The sequence below is a fragment of the Oenanthe melanoleuca genome, chromosome 2 (assembly GCF_029582105.1).
Source record: "Oenanthe melanoleuca isolate GR-GAL-2019-014 chromosome 2, OMel1.0, whole genome shotgun sequence".
In the NCBI taxonomy this organism is placed as follows: Eukaryota; Metazoa; Chordata; class Aves; order Passeriformes; family Muscicapidae; genus Oenanthe; species Oenanthe melanoleuca.
Window position 1 is genome coordinate 91,324,154 of NC_079335.1, and position 15,619 is coordinate 91,339,772.

Sequence of the window (15,619 nt, forward strand, 5' to 3'; positions counted from 1 at the left end):
TTGAAAATATCTTTTCACAGAACATTCTGGGTTGGAAAGGACCCACAGGGATCATCAAGTCCAACTCTCAAGTAAATCAGCCATATGGGGATTGAACCCACAATCCTGACATTATTAGCACCATGCTCTACCCAGCCAAACTAATTTAACATTATATAGATTTGCATTTTTTATGAAGTCACATATTTGTAAGCATGTGCTTTGATACTTCAGTAGTAAGTTTTTCAGAGACCAAGAGAAGAGAATTGGTGAACGTGCCCTTTCCAGGAGGACCCTTCTCTCTTGGTGCAACAGGTTTTACACCTCACATGAGCAAATTACAGGGCCTTGTCATTTGGGATATGTTACCATTTTTGAAACTTTGGAGAAGTTAGAAAAGTCACACTCATTATTTTTTTACAAATGCTTGTGTTAACATCTTGTAGGATGCTAAGAGAACTTCTAGGAAGTTGCACATGCAGATGCATGACACCTTCTCCTTTACTTAGCAACTTCAGGACTCAGATGGGTGCACATAAAATGGATGTCACAGAAATCTAGGAAAGGCATTTCACCCACTTTCCATAGGGAAATCAAGCCCCCTCCCCCAGCTACCGTGACACCCAGATCCCAGATACAGTAGCTTTGAGTGACAGCTGGATTTTGAATCCCATGGGGAGACTCTATGCCTCTTGACGGATTCGTTGTGACACTGCCCAGACTGCCTGCAAACTGGCAGACAGCTCTGTTTGCCAAATGTCGACATTATCTAATTGGCATTTCAGCCCACTTCTCGTTTTTAATGGACATGGGGAAGGCCCAGCCAGCAGAGTGCTGGAGCAGTGGCAGTGTGACCAGGCTGCTCAGGATGGCACCAGCACCCGGGCTCTGGAGGCAGCTACTCAAAAGCTGCTGGACCACTTGATGCAAAAAAACCACAGGAATTGAGGAGGAGAAATGAGACAGCAGAAGAATGGCAAATTCAGGGGTAGATGTTAGCAATCAAAGCAATGTGATGTTATTGTGGTGGCTAAATAGCTTAGACCTCTTAATATAATTTACAGCAAAAACAGCTGTCATCTTTGAAAGAACAGGCTTGCCACAAACTAGAAGATAGTTTATTTATATATACTGATCTGTAAAAAGTGTCCTGATGCATTATATTCAGAAACATCAAACCTTTGAATGGGTAACTTGGAGCAGAGTTCACACAGTAAGCCATCTGCTGAAGCAGCTGAGAGATGGCAACTCGTATATTAAGGTGGCTGTCTATTCATTCATAATTGTTGCCTACATCTCGAGAAAGAGATCTGTTTCTCTTTTTCATATCTATCTGCCTGGCCTGTCAGAGCCATGGTAGATTACTTTTTCTCACTGTACTAAACTGTGGTTTTCCAAATAAATTATTACACCTCTCTTGGCTTGCAGCAATAGTGTGGCAGAATGGATAAACAATTCACGTGCTTCAGTCATTGCTCTAAATCTTCATCAGACACAGTTTCAGTGGCTGCACCCTTTTATCTCAAACATGTCATTCCTAATTTCCTGTCAGAGAGTCTTTACACATTATTTCATATTTCTTTAAATGACAGGATATACATCCATGAAAAAAACACTATATGAAATACTGCCTAGATGAGAAAAGGTCTGCTGCCAGAGAGAAAAGCAAGAGTGCTTGAAGTTTTCTTGCAATTGAAACTGATACTGAGTAAGATTTTTAAATCAAAGCACTCTAAATAAAGTTTGTGGAAAAAACAATTAAAACTACCAGACAAATGTGTGATTTGAGAGTTGCAATTAAGCTACTCCATTAATAAACCAGAGAATAAATATGAAGATATATGATTATGTGTACAAGCAGTGCTTTAAAGAAAAGAGGTGGGGGAAACCCCATAGGAAGAGTCCAAAGTTTGAAAGTTTAATATATAATTTTCAATGAAATGTTTTCTTTCAATTTATATTTCTTTAATGTTACCTTCATGTCAGTTGGCAGAGCAGGCATATTTTTCATTACACTCCTATTTGGTAAGCACAAATAAGGACTGCACTAATGGAGGGCACTTTTAAAGCTTAACATCAAGATGGCTTTTAACAAGCTACTGTGAAAGGATTTTCCATTTTTAGTGAGAGTTATGACAGTATTCATCATTCTAGCAATATATTAAACATAAAGGAAAGCTTTCCTACAGTCTCAATAACATTTTCCTTAATACCCCCTTCTAACTGCATGCAGGTGCATGTTTTCAGCCACTCTTCACAGTTCCTTAACAATCATTACAAATCCCACTTATCTAAACCAGTGATTAAAAACCTTTAAGGGGAAGCTGTTTAATTAAAAGTAAAGTAGACATTTATTGTGTGTTTAGTGTGCCAATTTTGCTATGACCTAAGAACCATTCCCTAATTAAATTTTGTAATTCTTTCATATATTACAACTACAATATGATAACATAGAAGAAACCTAGCAGCTAATTCAAAGCTCCTATGTGCTTTTCTAAAACATTTAAGTTGGCTGTTTTCAAACCTGAGGGTGGTTTTTGCCCTGTAAAAGACTGTGGAAATATATTTATGGTTTTGCTATCGACTTAAAAAAAACCAGAATGAAACCTGTAAAAGTCATGGTCATGATTCACTTATGTACATTGACCTTAATCTATCTTAATTTTTTAAGTTTCAGTGGAATCAATCCGGACAGATAAAATTATTCCACGTGCAGTATTTCCTACACGATTTTTGTCACGATTTTCTTTATTGTAAGCGCATGCACAGGTGTCCATCCGAACGCAGGGATGCTTGTGTTCTCCCAGCAATGCCATGCTGGCCCAAAAGGCTGTTATAAAGCAGAGGCAGGGCTGCAGAGCCTGGCGAGGCTCTGCAGTGACAGTGACGTGAGAACACACCTCTCCTGTCCCGTTTTTTATCGTTATTACTTCAGCGCTGACATCTGACCTCTTTAGCTGCCTGTGTGTGCTGGAGTGTTCCTGGCTCACACCTGGCGTCGGTAATAAAGCACAGCATGCATAAATAATGAAGATATGTTTGTGAAACTTCACTAAGTGGCAACTGCCTGTGACAGGGATCCTGCTACCAGCACTTACTGCTGTAAAGGTTTGTTAATGGAGGCTGCTTCAGCGGATGACAAAATGACCCAATTACAGTTTATTCCAAATGACATCAGGGTCATAAAAGGGAACAAAAGAGGAGGAAATGGGTCTGGTGGTTTGAAAATATATTGCTTTGTATATTATTACATCTGCACTTCTTGCTGTCACAGGAGGACTTGATAAAACAATACCTATAGAAAGCCAAGTTAAAAAGGCGACTGTTGGCTAGACAGAAAAATGATTGCTTGTGACACTCTGCTGGACATGCTCTCCAGGAAATGATCTAGTAAGAAAGTCTTTTGAGACTGGGACAGGAGAGACATTTCTCCTGTCAGATACTGGATCAGAGACTTTCCAGATGAGCAAAGGATTTCAAATTCAAGTAGTCAGTCCATTTGTAGGACAAAGCTCTCACATAAACAGTAAAGTACTTCTAGGGCAGGATCTGTCGAATTCTGATTTATTCTGAAATTTCTAGATGAGGGCTGAAACTGTGGGCCCCTGGAGGACTAGACATATGGCCCAATTTACAGAAAAGTTATTTGCTTCCAAGTGCCCCTTCCATTGCAAAGGAGGAAATGTGTGTAAATGAAAGGAGACTGAGGTGCTCCAATGAGAAATCAGCAGGAAATAAAGCATCAGTGATTTTGAGGCACCTGCAGTTAATTTTCCATTGGTTCTAGTCATCACTCTGCATAGGGAAGGAGGAAAGACTGTTTAATTGGATTCTTTTGCACTGGGACTCCACCAACACCTTGTGATGTACCTAATGCTCCAGTGGGGTAAGGGAAGCTGTGCCAGGCTTTTTCTGGCAAACAGGAGCTGCAAGGAGAATGTGGGATCAGACCACAAGTGTCACTTGCATGTATTCATCCAGGCACATTGGAAATATATCAGCCCAATTTGTTCTGAGAGACTGTGAGGCCAGTCTGGAAATCCTAGAAACACTCCTTACAGAGTGCAAATATTTAAGGGCATTTTTAATTGAGGGTGTTAATTTAGGGTCATTTTTAATCCTAGGAAGCCAAGGAAACCAAGGCCACAGAGGAGTATCACTTTGACCACATCAGTTTCAGTTGATTGAATGAAATGCAAAGTCCTGCTACTCAGAGAAAGGTTGCCAGAAATCAGCTCTGATTAATTCAGCTTCTCTATGACATTTTTCCCATGTTATAGTTGAGGAAAGTGGTAAGTTGTTTTCAGTTCTGTTAGCATGTCTTAATAATTCACTGCTGCCCAGCTCAGACAGTCTGCTCCCCTGTCCTACACAGGTTTGATTTGTGAGGAATTTAATTTTTTTAGGAAAATCCATTTTCAAGAACTTGAGGATTGGTTTGTTTGTTTGGGGTTTGCTCTTGTTGTTTTTTGTTTTTTTTTCCCTTTCTACCACTACATACTTGCAGCAAGCATTCAATCAGCTGCCATTCTGCAGGCAAGGGGCAGAACAACAACCTGTTGTTGCATTCATTAACATCTTGCCAGAATAAAAACACATTAACGAAGATACAGCAACAGGTCAGTGGTTGAGTAAGGTGAGAATTTCAGATTTTCAAGAACTGCCTTTTGTAGCCACACTAAAACATATTTTGCCTATTAAGATGCAGATTTAACTTTGTCATTTCAGTCCTCACCAGAGAGAAAGGATGCTTAGGGAAGAAAGCCAAGTAAACATTTGGTCACACTTTCTTGACATACTAACACATCTTTCAACAGCCTGTGGCTCAAAGCATCCTGGGCCACAGTTTCATGTTTAATAGCCTTTGGTGAATATTTTTTTCTGTACTAACTGTGCCTGAGTTTTGAACCTACATAAATTTTTGGCACCTATTTTATGCCAGCAGTAAATCAAAATGAACAGCAAGCCTCCACAGACAGCTACTTTAATAGAGAAACAATTTTCTCACAATGATTGGATGCTTTCCTTGCAAAGTGTGATACTAATTGGAATACAGTAATCTTCAGCCTGAAGATTCTGTTTTGGTAGAAATAATGATAAAACAAGTAGAGCCATACTTGCCTTAATAAAAAGTCATCCTACCCTTTCAATATGAAAATGGGATTTGACCCTCGTTAGCTAAATGAGTTTGAGTGAGAAATTGAGCAATAACATTTTTGGACAATTAGTCTCCACTATGCAGCTTCTCCTAGCATAGGAAATTATTTGCCTTCTACCCCTGCTCCTTTCTGATGCTTCTTGGCATGTGTTACTTTATTGTGAAGGAAGATCCTTCTTACATTCCAGGAGTATGTGCCCTTGTAAATTCAGCAACATTAAGAAGTTTGCCTTAAGGCAGTGATTCCTGCCTTAGCAAAATGTTGCAGACCTGTGTATCAATGCTTCCTTTCACCTACTAAAAAGTAGATGAAAACTCTGAATAACCCAAAGGTAAATTTTTTTCATTTATATTTGTGCAGTATTTCTAGCAGAGATATTTTCCATTTTGGCTTTTGTTTGTCAGCAGAAAAGGAAAGCCTGTTACTGCATAAATCCATGCTTTGTCATCCCAGCAGCCTCAATGGTATCTTATGAGATCACATCTTGAGGAGATGTCTGAGAGAGGGCAGTTCAGCAGTGCTGCTGCTGTCTCCCAGCTCCTGCTGCAAGAGACATCCCAGAGACCTCACTGGAACTGCTAACACTCTTGAAAAACAGATCATATCCTCAAATTTTCTCCCTAAAGTAGGTGCTCAGCAAGTAGTTGCCTTTTCTCATCCCCACTGTGTCGGTGTAGAACCAGTGTGATTAGGCAGGGAGGACACTGATGTTGTAAAGCAGCAGTAACCTTTGGAAGGAAAGCAAAATAAATGCCCTAGTTGCTTGTCCTCTTTTCAGGAGTGCAGTGGTGTTTATCCAGTGCATGGGAGCTCTCAGCCTCAGCCTTCTGACAAAATTTCTATTGTAGCTAATTATATTCTCCTTATCTATAAACTTCCCATGCTTCATCTAGCTTGAGTGGAACTTTTCCAACTGAATGTTTTTTCAGTGGAAAACTGCTGTTTGACTGAAAACAAAGCTCTTCTGAGAAAGTGTCAACTTCAACAAAATCTGGAAAACAATTACAACTCCTTTGGTAAGGCTAAAATACCCCACATTAACCTTTTCAGAACAGTGACTCCATTTTTCATTTTGAAATTACTCCTTCAGATTGTGTTATATTTTAAATCAAGATTAAAGACTGAGCTCTCAAATGAAATTGTTTTGAAAATGTCACTTAAAGAGATTTGATTTCATTCTGCTTCAGAAGCAAAATAAATCCTGAAATCCTGAAATTTCCTGTGAAAGGGAAATTTTGTATCCTTTGCAACTTTGCTCATTTGCTTTTGGTTCCATGCTGTGGTATATCACTACTATCCTCATTAAGGAAATTGATGCATATCCTCCACATGGGATTTGTGTTTCACTCATGGTGACTGTAGCTGGGTCTGATAAAGAACCAAATTTTTCTTTTTCCCGTTGTCACAAAGTCTTATGCTGACCTTCTGTATTAATATGTGTAAGAACTCTGACCTCTTGCTCTTACAAGTGAATTGCTGATACCTTTTTTGAAACTCCATATATCACAGCCTGAGCATTGTGTAACTGAATGCATATTTCTGCTTTACCTATACTGAAGAAAAAGAGAAAAAAATTAATATATTCTGATGAAAAAAACTTTTTAAATGTTCACAGCTGGATGCCCTCTGCAGAAAATGTCTGGTTTCTCCATTCAGATAACACTTCCTGTATAATTTCAGCTGCTGGAGTGAGTACCACATAGGAAAGAGAGCAAGACAAAGGGATGCTCCTAAACACAAGGATTTACAAGCTACTGAGGACTTCTGGAACTGCATGTGAAAGTGACAGAGGGCACAAAGCTACTTAATCTGCTATTTTAACTGTGTCACTAGTAGATGATGCTAAACATCCTTATTTGGCTTTTGCTTCTGGATGGTCTTTTAAGGTAGAGAAATAAGGAGCAGGCTAGTGTCAACAGAGTGGTCTTTTGGAGGCAATTCAGGTTGAACTTCAGGTGTTGTCTGAACTTCCTAATGTTGTCTGCCTTAGAGTATAAGGAACATACCCCTTGTATTTTGCTCACTAATTGTCACTGGAAAAGAGCAATCTTAACATCTGGCCTCAGTCTCATCTGAAATGCCAGAGGAAGAGCAATGCTGAAGCATTTCATATAGTTGTCATGAAGTTTAATTCAGTAAGCAATGTTTGCAAACACGTATCTTTCATAGATTTTCACAGCCAAGGGGCTGTCTTTGAATGCTGCTTCAGAATTACATATCCTGCTTTAAACAAGTCAGGTTCTTGTTGGGCTCTAATTGGTTCTTGTTTGTGAGATTTAGGAGCATCACAGTGTCACTAGGAGTGTTAGGGTCCATCAAAGAAAGTATCCCTAAAGCTGCAGTACATAAACATAGGTGCAAGCATTACTGACCATATGCTAGAGACAGATAAAACACCCAAGTCCTAACTCAGGCTTCATTACTGCCTTATCTGCATAATTTCATGTCAGTTACTGCATTTTGGAACTCTTATGCATCTGGCTGATGCCTAAACTTCATCAGATAGAAATGCTGTGTCTATATTTGTTAACCAGCAGAGGCAAGCATCTTTCTAGAGGCTTGGAGCTGATGAAAACTGTAGTATCTGAATACAACTTATTACAGCTCTTTGTAACAGGGGTACAAGAGAATTCTCTGACCAAGCCTTGTCAGAAAACACCTATTTATCAAAGCAAAATAACTTTTGCAAAAATTCTTCTTGTTTGATCCTAATTAAATCACAGATGTGGTTCAGATGGAGCATTGCCTGTGAGGACAGATCCCATTAGAAATACAAGTGACCTAAGCTCCCAAGGGCAAGGATGGGATTTCTCATGTCCTTTCATATCCTTGCCTTAGTAGCCTCCTAATAGAAATTGAGGTCTCTGTAACTGATATCTTGCAGGGGAATTCTGAAACTTGCTGTTTTTTCAACTGGGTGGTTTGATGCTGCCAGCTTCCCTAAACAAGAAGGAAATACATAATGCTGGACTAAGCTTGGCTGTTTGTTTAGACCATGAAAGGACACACACTCAAGGCAATCAGTTTTGCTAGTGAGTCTAATGGATTTCTGAACCTTTTCTTTAAAAGAATCTGATTAAGCCTTCTTATGGTTCACTTCTAATACAATTTTGTCAGGTGGTCCACCTGGAAACCCTGGTACCAGCTCTTCAGCCTGAACTCAGATAATACTCTAGGAGACTTTGCTAAATTGTTTCAGATAATATCCTCAGCACTACACAGCCCAAGATTAGGTTGTCTGTAAAACTAATTCATATTAAACAATTGTTTGAATACAAAATGAAAAAATGATTCTTCCTCTTCCTTCTTTCATCTGAATCTCTCATACACTATTGAAATTTCACTTAGGCCACATCATCTTGGTGCTATATAGAGGGAGAAGGATAGTTATTCCATCCAATTTGCTGCTCATGTGGAAATGTGTAATTACTAATCAAAAATGCACTTGGATAGTAGGAAAGTAGGAAAGATTTCTTTATTCAAGCAGAATTATAAAGTAACAAATTTCCAGAGGAAATAAAAAACATGCAAGTCATGCCAAAGTATTGATTGCATAATAATGTGATGTTGACAGCACAGAATAATCATGTTTGCAGGTGGGAGCTCTACATGCATTATACAGGTTTTACTGTTGAAATGGAAATATAAACCTAGCAGTATGTATTTCTAGAATATAAATTATTATTCACATACTAATACCCATCTTGTACATCATGATAAAGCATTATCATATCTCTCCTGGACTAACTAATGAAAAAGGAAAAATTTGGTGTTTGGAATTAAATCTGATGTGGATGACATTTAAGGTCATGAAAGGCAATCTTAGTTGTACTGAAATCTTTTAATCTTATTTGCAGATTATTCCATCAGTGGCTCCCTGGAGTTTCAAAAGGATTTTATTCTCATATCTTTATTATTTAATTGAATGTTGAAAGTGTAACATATTGTAAATTGCTCTTAATTTAAAAAAGTACTTTCTTGTCTCAATATCATTGCATTTGCAGAGCTACAGGAGTACTGACTCAGAAATATACCTGGGCAAATTCAATAGTGGCATGCAAAGTGGTTGGATGTAATTAGGTAAGGAAATGACTATAGGGGGTGAAGTACATAATCATACTTAATTGTGATTCAACAGATGTTCAAAATTACTGTAACTTACACCAATCTGATGTAACAGCCAAATTTGATTCTATATTGTATCAGGATGCAGTTCCCATTGAAATCAGCAGGTCCACATAATTTGGGCTATCGATTCTGTAAGCAGGAATATATTTGGCCCTGTGCAAATGCAGGTTACAGGGGCACTGGTATGCTTTTCTTCATCGTGGTCATTGCTTTATCTACAACCAGCTGTTAACCAATCTTTAGGATGTTGCTGCTCACATATCTGAAATGCCTGGATTTCCTAACCTCCAACACATCTCCAAGGACTATATTTTGCTTTTGGCAACTGAATTCAAGACAGTTTTCCCAGCAGCCTGAGTAGCCAACCAAAGAACAATTTCCCAGCTGGACTAACACATCAGCACTGAAAGTCCTGTTTGTATATGTGGGAGCCTCTCAGACCTTGTTTTAGCCTGAAGTTGAGCTCCTGTTTTCACATGGCCTGGACTGAAATTTCACTCAGCAAAGTTTAATCAACAATTTCTCACTGTTTTTTGGGGTTTTTTTCTTACCTCTGTTCATCTGGAGATATGATCCATGGTTCCTGGGTTAAGGTGAAGAATGTGTCTCTCAAATTACAGAAAGAACCAATAATGTGAGTGGTTTTACCTTTATTCTTGATGCAAAAAGGGAAAATCCTACCACAATGTGAACTTGGACTGTAATCACTCCCCAACACAGACTACTCAGTCTGTGTGTAAAGGCTTTACATATGGATTTGAAGATGTTTTTGAAAGACTCTAAGGTGTATGGCACAAATTGTCAAAGAGGGACAGCAGAGTGAGTGATGAGGCTGAGGATGGGCAAACTCCACACTTCAGTGATCTGCCATGGCAGAAGTCCCTTTGAGTAGTTACTTCAGACATATGACACCAAAGCTTTCCAGCACACCATCTTTCCTGGTCTGGTCCCCTCAGGTAGGCAAAGCCAGTGGAGGAAACACACTGCACATGTCCATTGATGTCCCACAACCTGGAAGCCACACGAAGCTGCAGGAGTCTTTGACTGGGAGCAGCACCTGAAGGGTCCCTCAGTGAGGCCACCTGGCCCTGAAACCATCATTTCCTCTGCAAAGTAGCTTAGAACAGTTTTCTCTCACTACCCACTAACACTTCTATGTGTTTCTTGTAGGACAATCCAATTCATTTTCTGGGCTATCTCTGGTAGGTATTTACACAGCAACAATCACCAACCACTTGTGCATAGGTATTTATAGAGCACCAATCACAGGCAGCTGTACCTAATGACTGATATTAGCATCACGTGTCAAATACAAAATCTTTCTCTGAAAACAGCAGGGTCCAAACAAGTCAACTAATGAAACAGGCAATAAAGAACACATATGTGGCTCCATCTCACTTAACCTATTTTTGACCACTAAAATAAATTATATGGATTGCAAGCACATGAAAATAACACAACAAGACTACCTGACTTGCCTGCATGTCAATGTCTTGCAGCAAGGCTTAAAAGGTGTTGTTTTTTTTTCCTCAGAAGAAAACCCTTGGCATAAATCAGCTCTTTGGTGACAAACCAAGATGCAAGCTCTTCCTTTCCTGACAGGAGTGCCTGGCTTCACAGCATGGCACTGTCCATGCTCACACAATGTCCACCTTTGGAGCATGAATTCATGCCTACATAAGAGAGTGTTAGCCCCATTCCATGACATTCCGTGACGTGGTGGATCTCAGCAACCAGGCTTGTACTGCAGCTAAGTGATGATCCTTGTGTTGCAGGCAGGATTTGGCACACAGAAGGACAGACCTGCAGGACAGTGTTGTCACCACAGCAGTCCCTCCTGCCCCTGTGCACCTTCCCTCTGCCTTTTGGAGTCTCCTCCACAACCAAATAAAATGAAGGTTTTTTCAAAGGTTATTTCAACTTCTGCTGGGTTATACAGCACTGTTATTGCTCATGGAAGCAGAGGCAGGGAAGCACATAAGAGGAAGCACTAGAGATTTTTTGGGTTGGTTTTCTTTTTGTTTGTTTTTTGCTTTGAGAGCACATAAAAAAATAATATATAGAAGAAATCTCCCACTATGAAGAAAGGTGGATCTTCCAACCATAATTATTTCTCTGTACCTGACAAGGAAAACACAGCACAACTACTGCCTTGGATAGATACCGCAATCAGATGCACAGATTGTTAAGATAATCATTTTTGAAAGGAGGTATGCATGATTGGATGTTACTTTAAAATCAAGCTCTGTGTTCATGGAGAGAATAGAGGTGTGCAAACACAGTTTTCAGATCTACATGGATAAATCTGAGCAGTTCTGTATGTGACTATGAAATATCTGGGTCAATGACCTTAAAGGTCTTTCAAAACTAAATGATTCTCTGTTTCTATACACACAAATAGGTGCACATGCACACACACAAAAACTGGTGCATTCATTCAAGAAACAGATTCCAAGCAGGGAAGCAAAACTCTTTATTCTCACAAAGAGGGGTAAGAACAGATTCTGCAGTGTCATTCCTGTTAGCAAGCAGAGGCAAGCAGGGTGATTGACTGATCAATTGATTTTGATCCCAGCAATGGTAGAGATTTTTCTATAATGGTATTAAATCATGAGTTGGGAGCATTATTGCACTCCTTAGGTAGATCTTTGCAACCCAAAGTTGATGCTTTATCATTTTTACCTGAATCACTCTCCTTATCACATCCCACCATTTTATACCTTTCAGTGGTGAAAAAAATCACAAACCAGAACTACAAAGTCAGCAAGTTAATACCACTGCCATTTTGGCTTACCTTAAATGAAAAGACTATCAGGTGACATGAGCAAAGGAGTCAAATGTGCATACTTGAAAATGTATGCTATTTTATGAGCACTTTAAACTAAAGGTGGGCCTTTTATATATAAAATCTATATGTAACAGATATACAATAATGACACTATCAGAGGTTGGAGTTCTTAGAAAGCAAAGGAGGGAAGAATTATATATTTTTCTTTCATTTTATTAGTGGTACATCCAAAGAGAGCAACACTGCCATATCAGAACTTTGTCCCTTCTTTGTGCCTAGAGACTTCTCAAGCAAACATGTTCTATTCCACTTTCAAAACAAAACAGTTTTAAACAGGATCCGCAGGTTTGATATACCAAAATTCTCAGAATCTTGTCCTATTACTCAGAGTCTCAAGCTTTTTTTACGAATCCTACCTTGCATAACCCTTCATGTAAAATAAAGGCTGAAATTTTTCACTTGCTAATTTCTGTGAACTCATTTCCAGAACACTTCTTTTCTACACAGTCACAGACTGGCCTCTTCTCTCTGTGTCCACATAATCTCCCTTCCCATCATCTCTGTTTCACCTTTTTTGCCCTTACCACCATTCTCTTACTACTCAAGTGGCTCAGTCCCCTATCTGTTTTATCAAACTCTGCTTTTTCTTCCTTTTTAGTAGCTCTTCTTTACCAAGTATTCATTAGAGGCTGCTACTTTTTTTTCTTCCTCCTGATTTCTACACATCTCTGAATTATTCTAATGCAGGCTATACTATGTGAACGAGCACACATGGTCTGAAAAGAAACCATATTCCAGCATGCTGCTGACTTAATTTGTGAAAAGTCACAAGTTATGGAAAAAGTAAAACACCAGGATGTTTTCCAGAGATCTCTCCGGCCGATAGAGTTTTACAAAAAGATTCAAATGCAGCAGAAATGCCAAGCCTTAAAAGCCTTCACAAATACTTAGAGCTTTCTCCTGTTTCTGCAGCGTGACATAATGGTTTACATTGAAAAGCCAACATACTTATCTTGAGATTTGATGATCTTCCTCAGGGTGGACTTTAGAATTTAAATGTTTCCATGCTCCCTTATCTAACACTTTATTCTTTCTCACATTCCTGTTATTCATATGGGTGTGCAGTCTGAGTGGGCTAGCCAAAATCATTTATGGAAATGTATGCTACCTAGTTTTCAAAAAGATTGTATTTCAGCTATCCTTATTTCAGATCACAGCACATGGGCTATCATTTAAAACTTGCAAATACTCAGACAAACAGGGACAACTCAGCTAGCTTTGGTAGTAAAGGTGGTATCACTAGCACAAACTGCATAAATGTTACATGCAAACATGAAAACACATAAGGGAGTTTGGAAATTATAAAAGCATTTTCAAAAGCCCTTGCATTTGAAAATATCAGACGTTCTTTCTAAAGAGAAGCTAGAGTGACACAGAGAGAAGCTGTTTCCTAATCAGGTGCTGCCTGTACCCAGGCAGGATAATCTAATTTACAAGTAGGTGACCTATATAGCTGATTATTTATTCAACTAATCAAATTATATTGTGTCATTTGACGCTAGGATGTACACAGTGCTGACATGATGTTATTTTTTGTCACCAGATAAGGGGAATTGATTCTAATCTATATTACTTTTGTTAGTCATCAACTCTTACACCTAGACCTGCCAAGGGAAGCATGAATGCATTTTGTGAAGTTCAATAGCACACATATCATTAGGTCATAGCAAAGATATGCACTGTTGAACAAAACAAACAAAAAAAAAACCCAAAACAAACCAGTGTCTATCACAGTTTGATCAACTATTTCTATGTATCAGTAGTGTAAGGCTGAAAGCACCCTTCTGCCCCCCTCCCACCAGTCACTGCCATGATGCATGTGCCCATTTCCACTTTTTCATTTTTGTCCTTCTGTCATCATCTGGTTTTAGGAAGAGACCAACTTGGATTAAATTGTATCTTCTGAGAAACCTTCCCTCTTGCTATCCCAAAAACCACTGAAATCTTAAGAAAACCCTCCACCCACCTGTGTGTACTTGTGATGCCCATTTTATATTTAATCTCAGGCCAGATGTCATAACCTGGACAAAAGACTGTCGTTTTCTTAATTTTGATTGACTGATTTCATTCTCTTACAATATCTACTGCAAAGGTCAGTGAGCAATTCTGAGATATGGGCTAGGGCTGGGGAACTCGTCAGGGGGGCTCTGTGTCTGTGTGTCCTGATGGGGAGTGGCAACTCAGGCCACAGCAGATCTCGGTATTTCTCCCATTCCGCCCTGTGTTGGGGTTTTTTCAATGACCCTGCAGATTTTTTTCGGTGGAGGCGGGGAGCAGAGAGAGGGGTTATATGTTGCTGAGAACTTAGCGGGAAGGAGGAAAGTTTTTAAAGTCCGTAATTATGAGCCGCTAGTGGAGCAAACGGAGCGTCCTGTGCAGTGTTAGGGAGAACGATGACAGCAATTGTTACCGCTGTCGCTCTCATGGCTGGGGGGCTCTGTCCCCGATCCGCGGGGAGGAGGGAGCCGGGAACAGCAGGAGCCTGGCTGCGACTCCCAGTGTTGATGCCACCGGCTGTCACAGCTGCCACCTCCGCGACCCTCCCCGGGCCGCAGCCGTGGGGGGAAACTCCCGGTGGGAACCTTCCCTCGGGGAAAGCCCCGGGGGGGACCGGCGGCCCCGCGGCTGAGCTGCTGGAGAGGGCACGGGGGAAAGACGGCAGGGAGCAGCCAGTTTGTTCTGGAGAAGTTGGCGGCAGCTCAGAGGGGCGGCTGGGGTGTCACTGGAGTGATGGGGGTGTCACTGGAGTGATGGGGGTGTCACTGGGGCGGCGGGGGTGTTATTGGGCCGGTGGGGGTTCACTGGGGAGGCAGAGGTGTCACCGGGGCGGCGGGGGTGTCACTGGAGTGATGGGGGTGTCACTGGGGTGGCGGGGGTGCCACTGGGGTGGCGGGGGTGTCACCGGGGCGGCGGGGGTGTCACCGGGCTGGGGGGTGTCACCGGGCCGGCGGGGGTGTCACCGGGTCGGCGGGGGTGTCACTGGAGTGATGGGGATGTCACTGGGTCGGCGGGGGTGTCACTGGGGTGGCGGGGGTGCCACTGGGGTGATGGGGGTGTCACCGGGGCGGCGGGGGTGTCACTGGGGCAGCAGGGGTGTCACCGGTGCGGCAGCCCCGGCGGAGCCGTGTGTTTGCCGGGCGGGCGGCAGCAGCAGCGGCTCCGCTCCGCTCCGGGAGCGCCCGCGCCTCGACGGCGGCGGCGGATCGGGCACGGCCCGGCCCGGCTCGGTTCGGCCCCCCCGGCCAGGCCCTGCTACCCCCGGTCACCCCCGGCCGCCCCTCGCTGGGATGTGCCCCCCGCCCCGTTCCCCACAAAGGGTGTCGGTGGTAAGGAAGCGCCTTCTCCCCCGAGCTGTGCTCCCTTGGGGCGCTGGACGGAGTGAATGCAACTTCAGCTGCCGTGGCCGCTTCCACCGCTGCCCTTCCTTCCCTCCCCCCGCCTCCCGTTCTCGCCTGAAAAGAGCAAACTTGCGCTGAAATGGCACCTCGGCTCGTGCGCCAGCCTA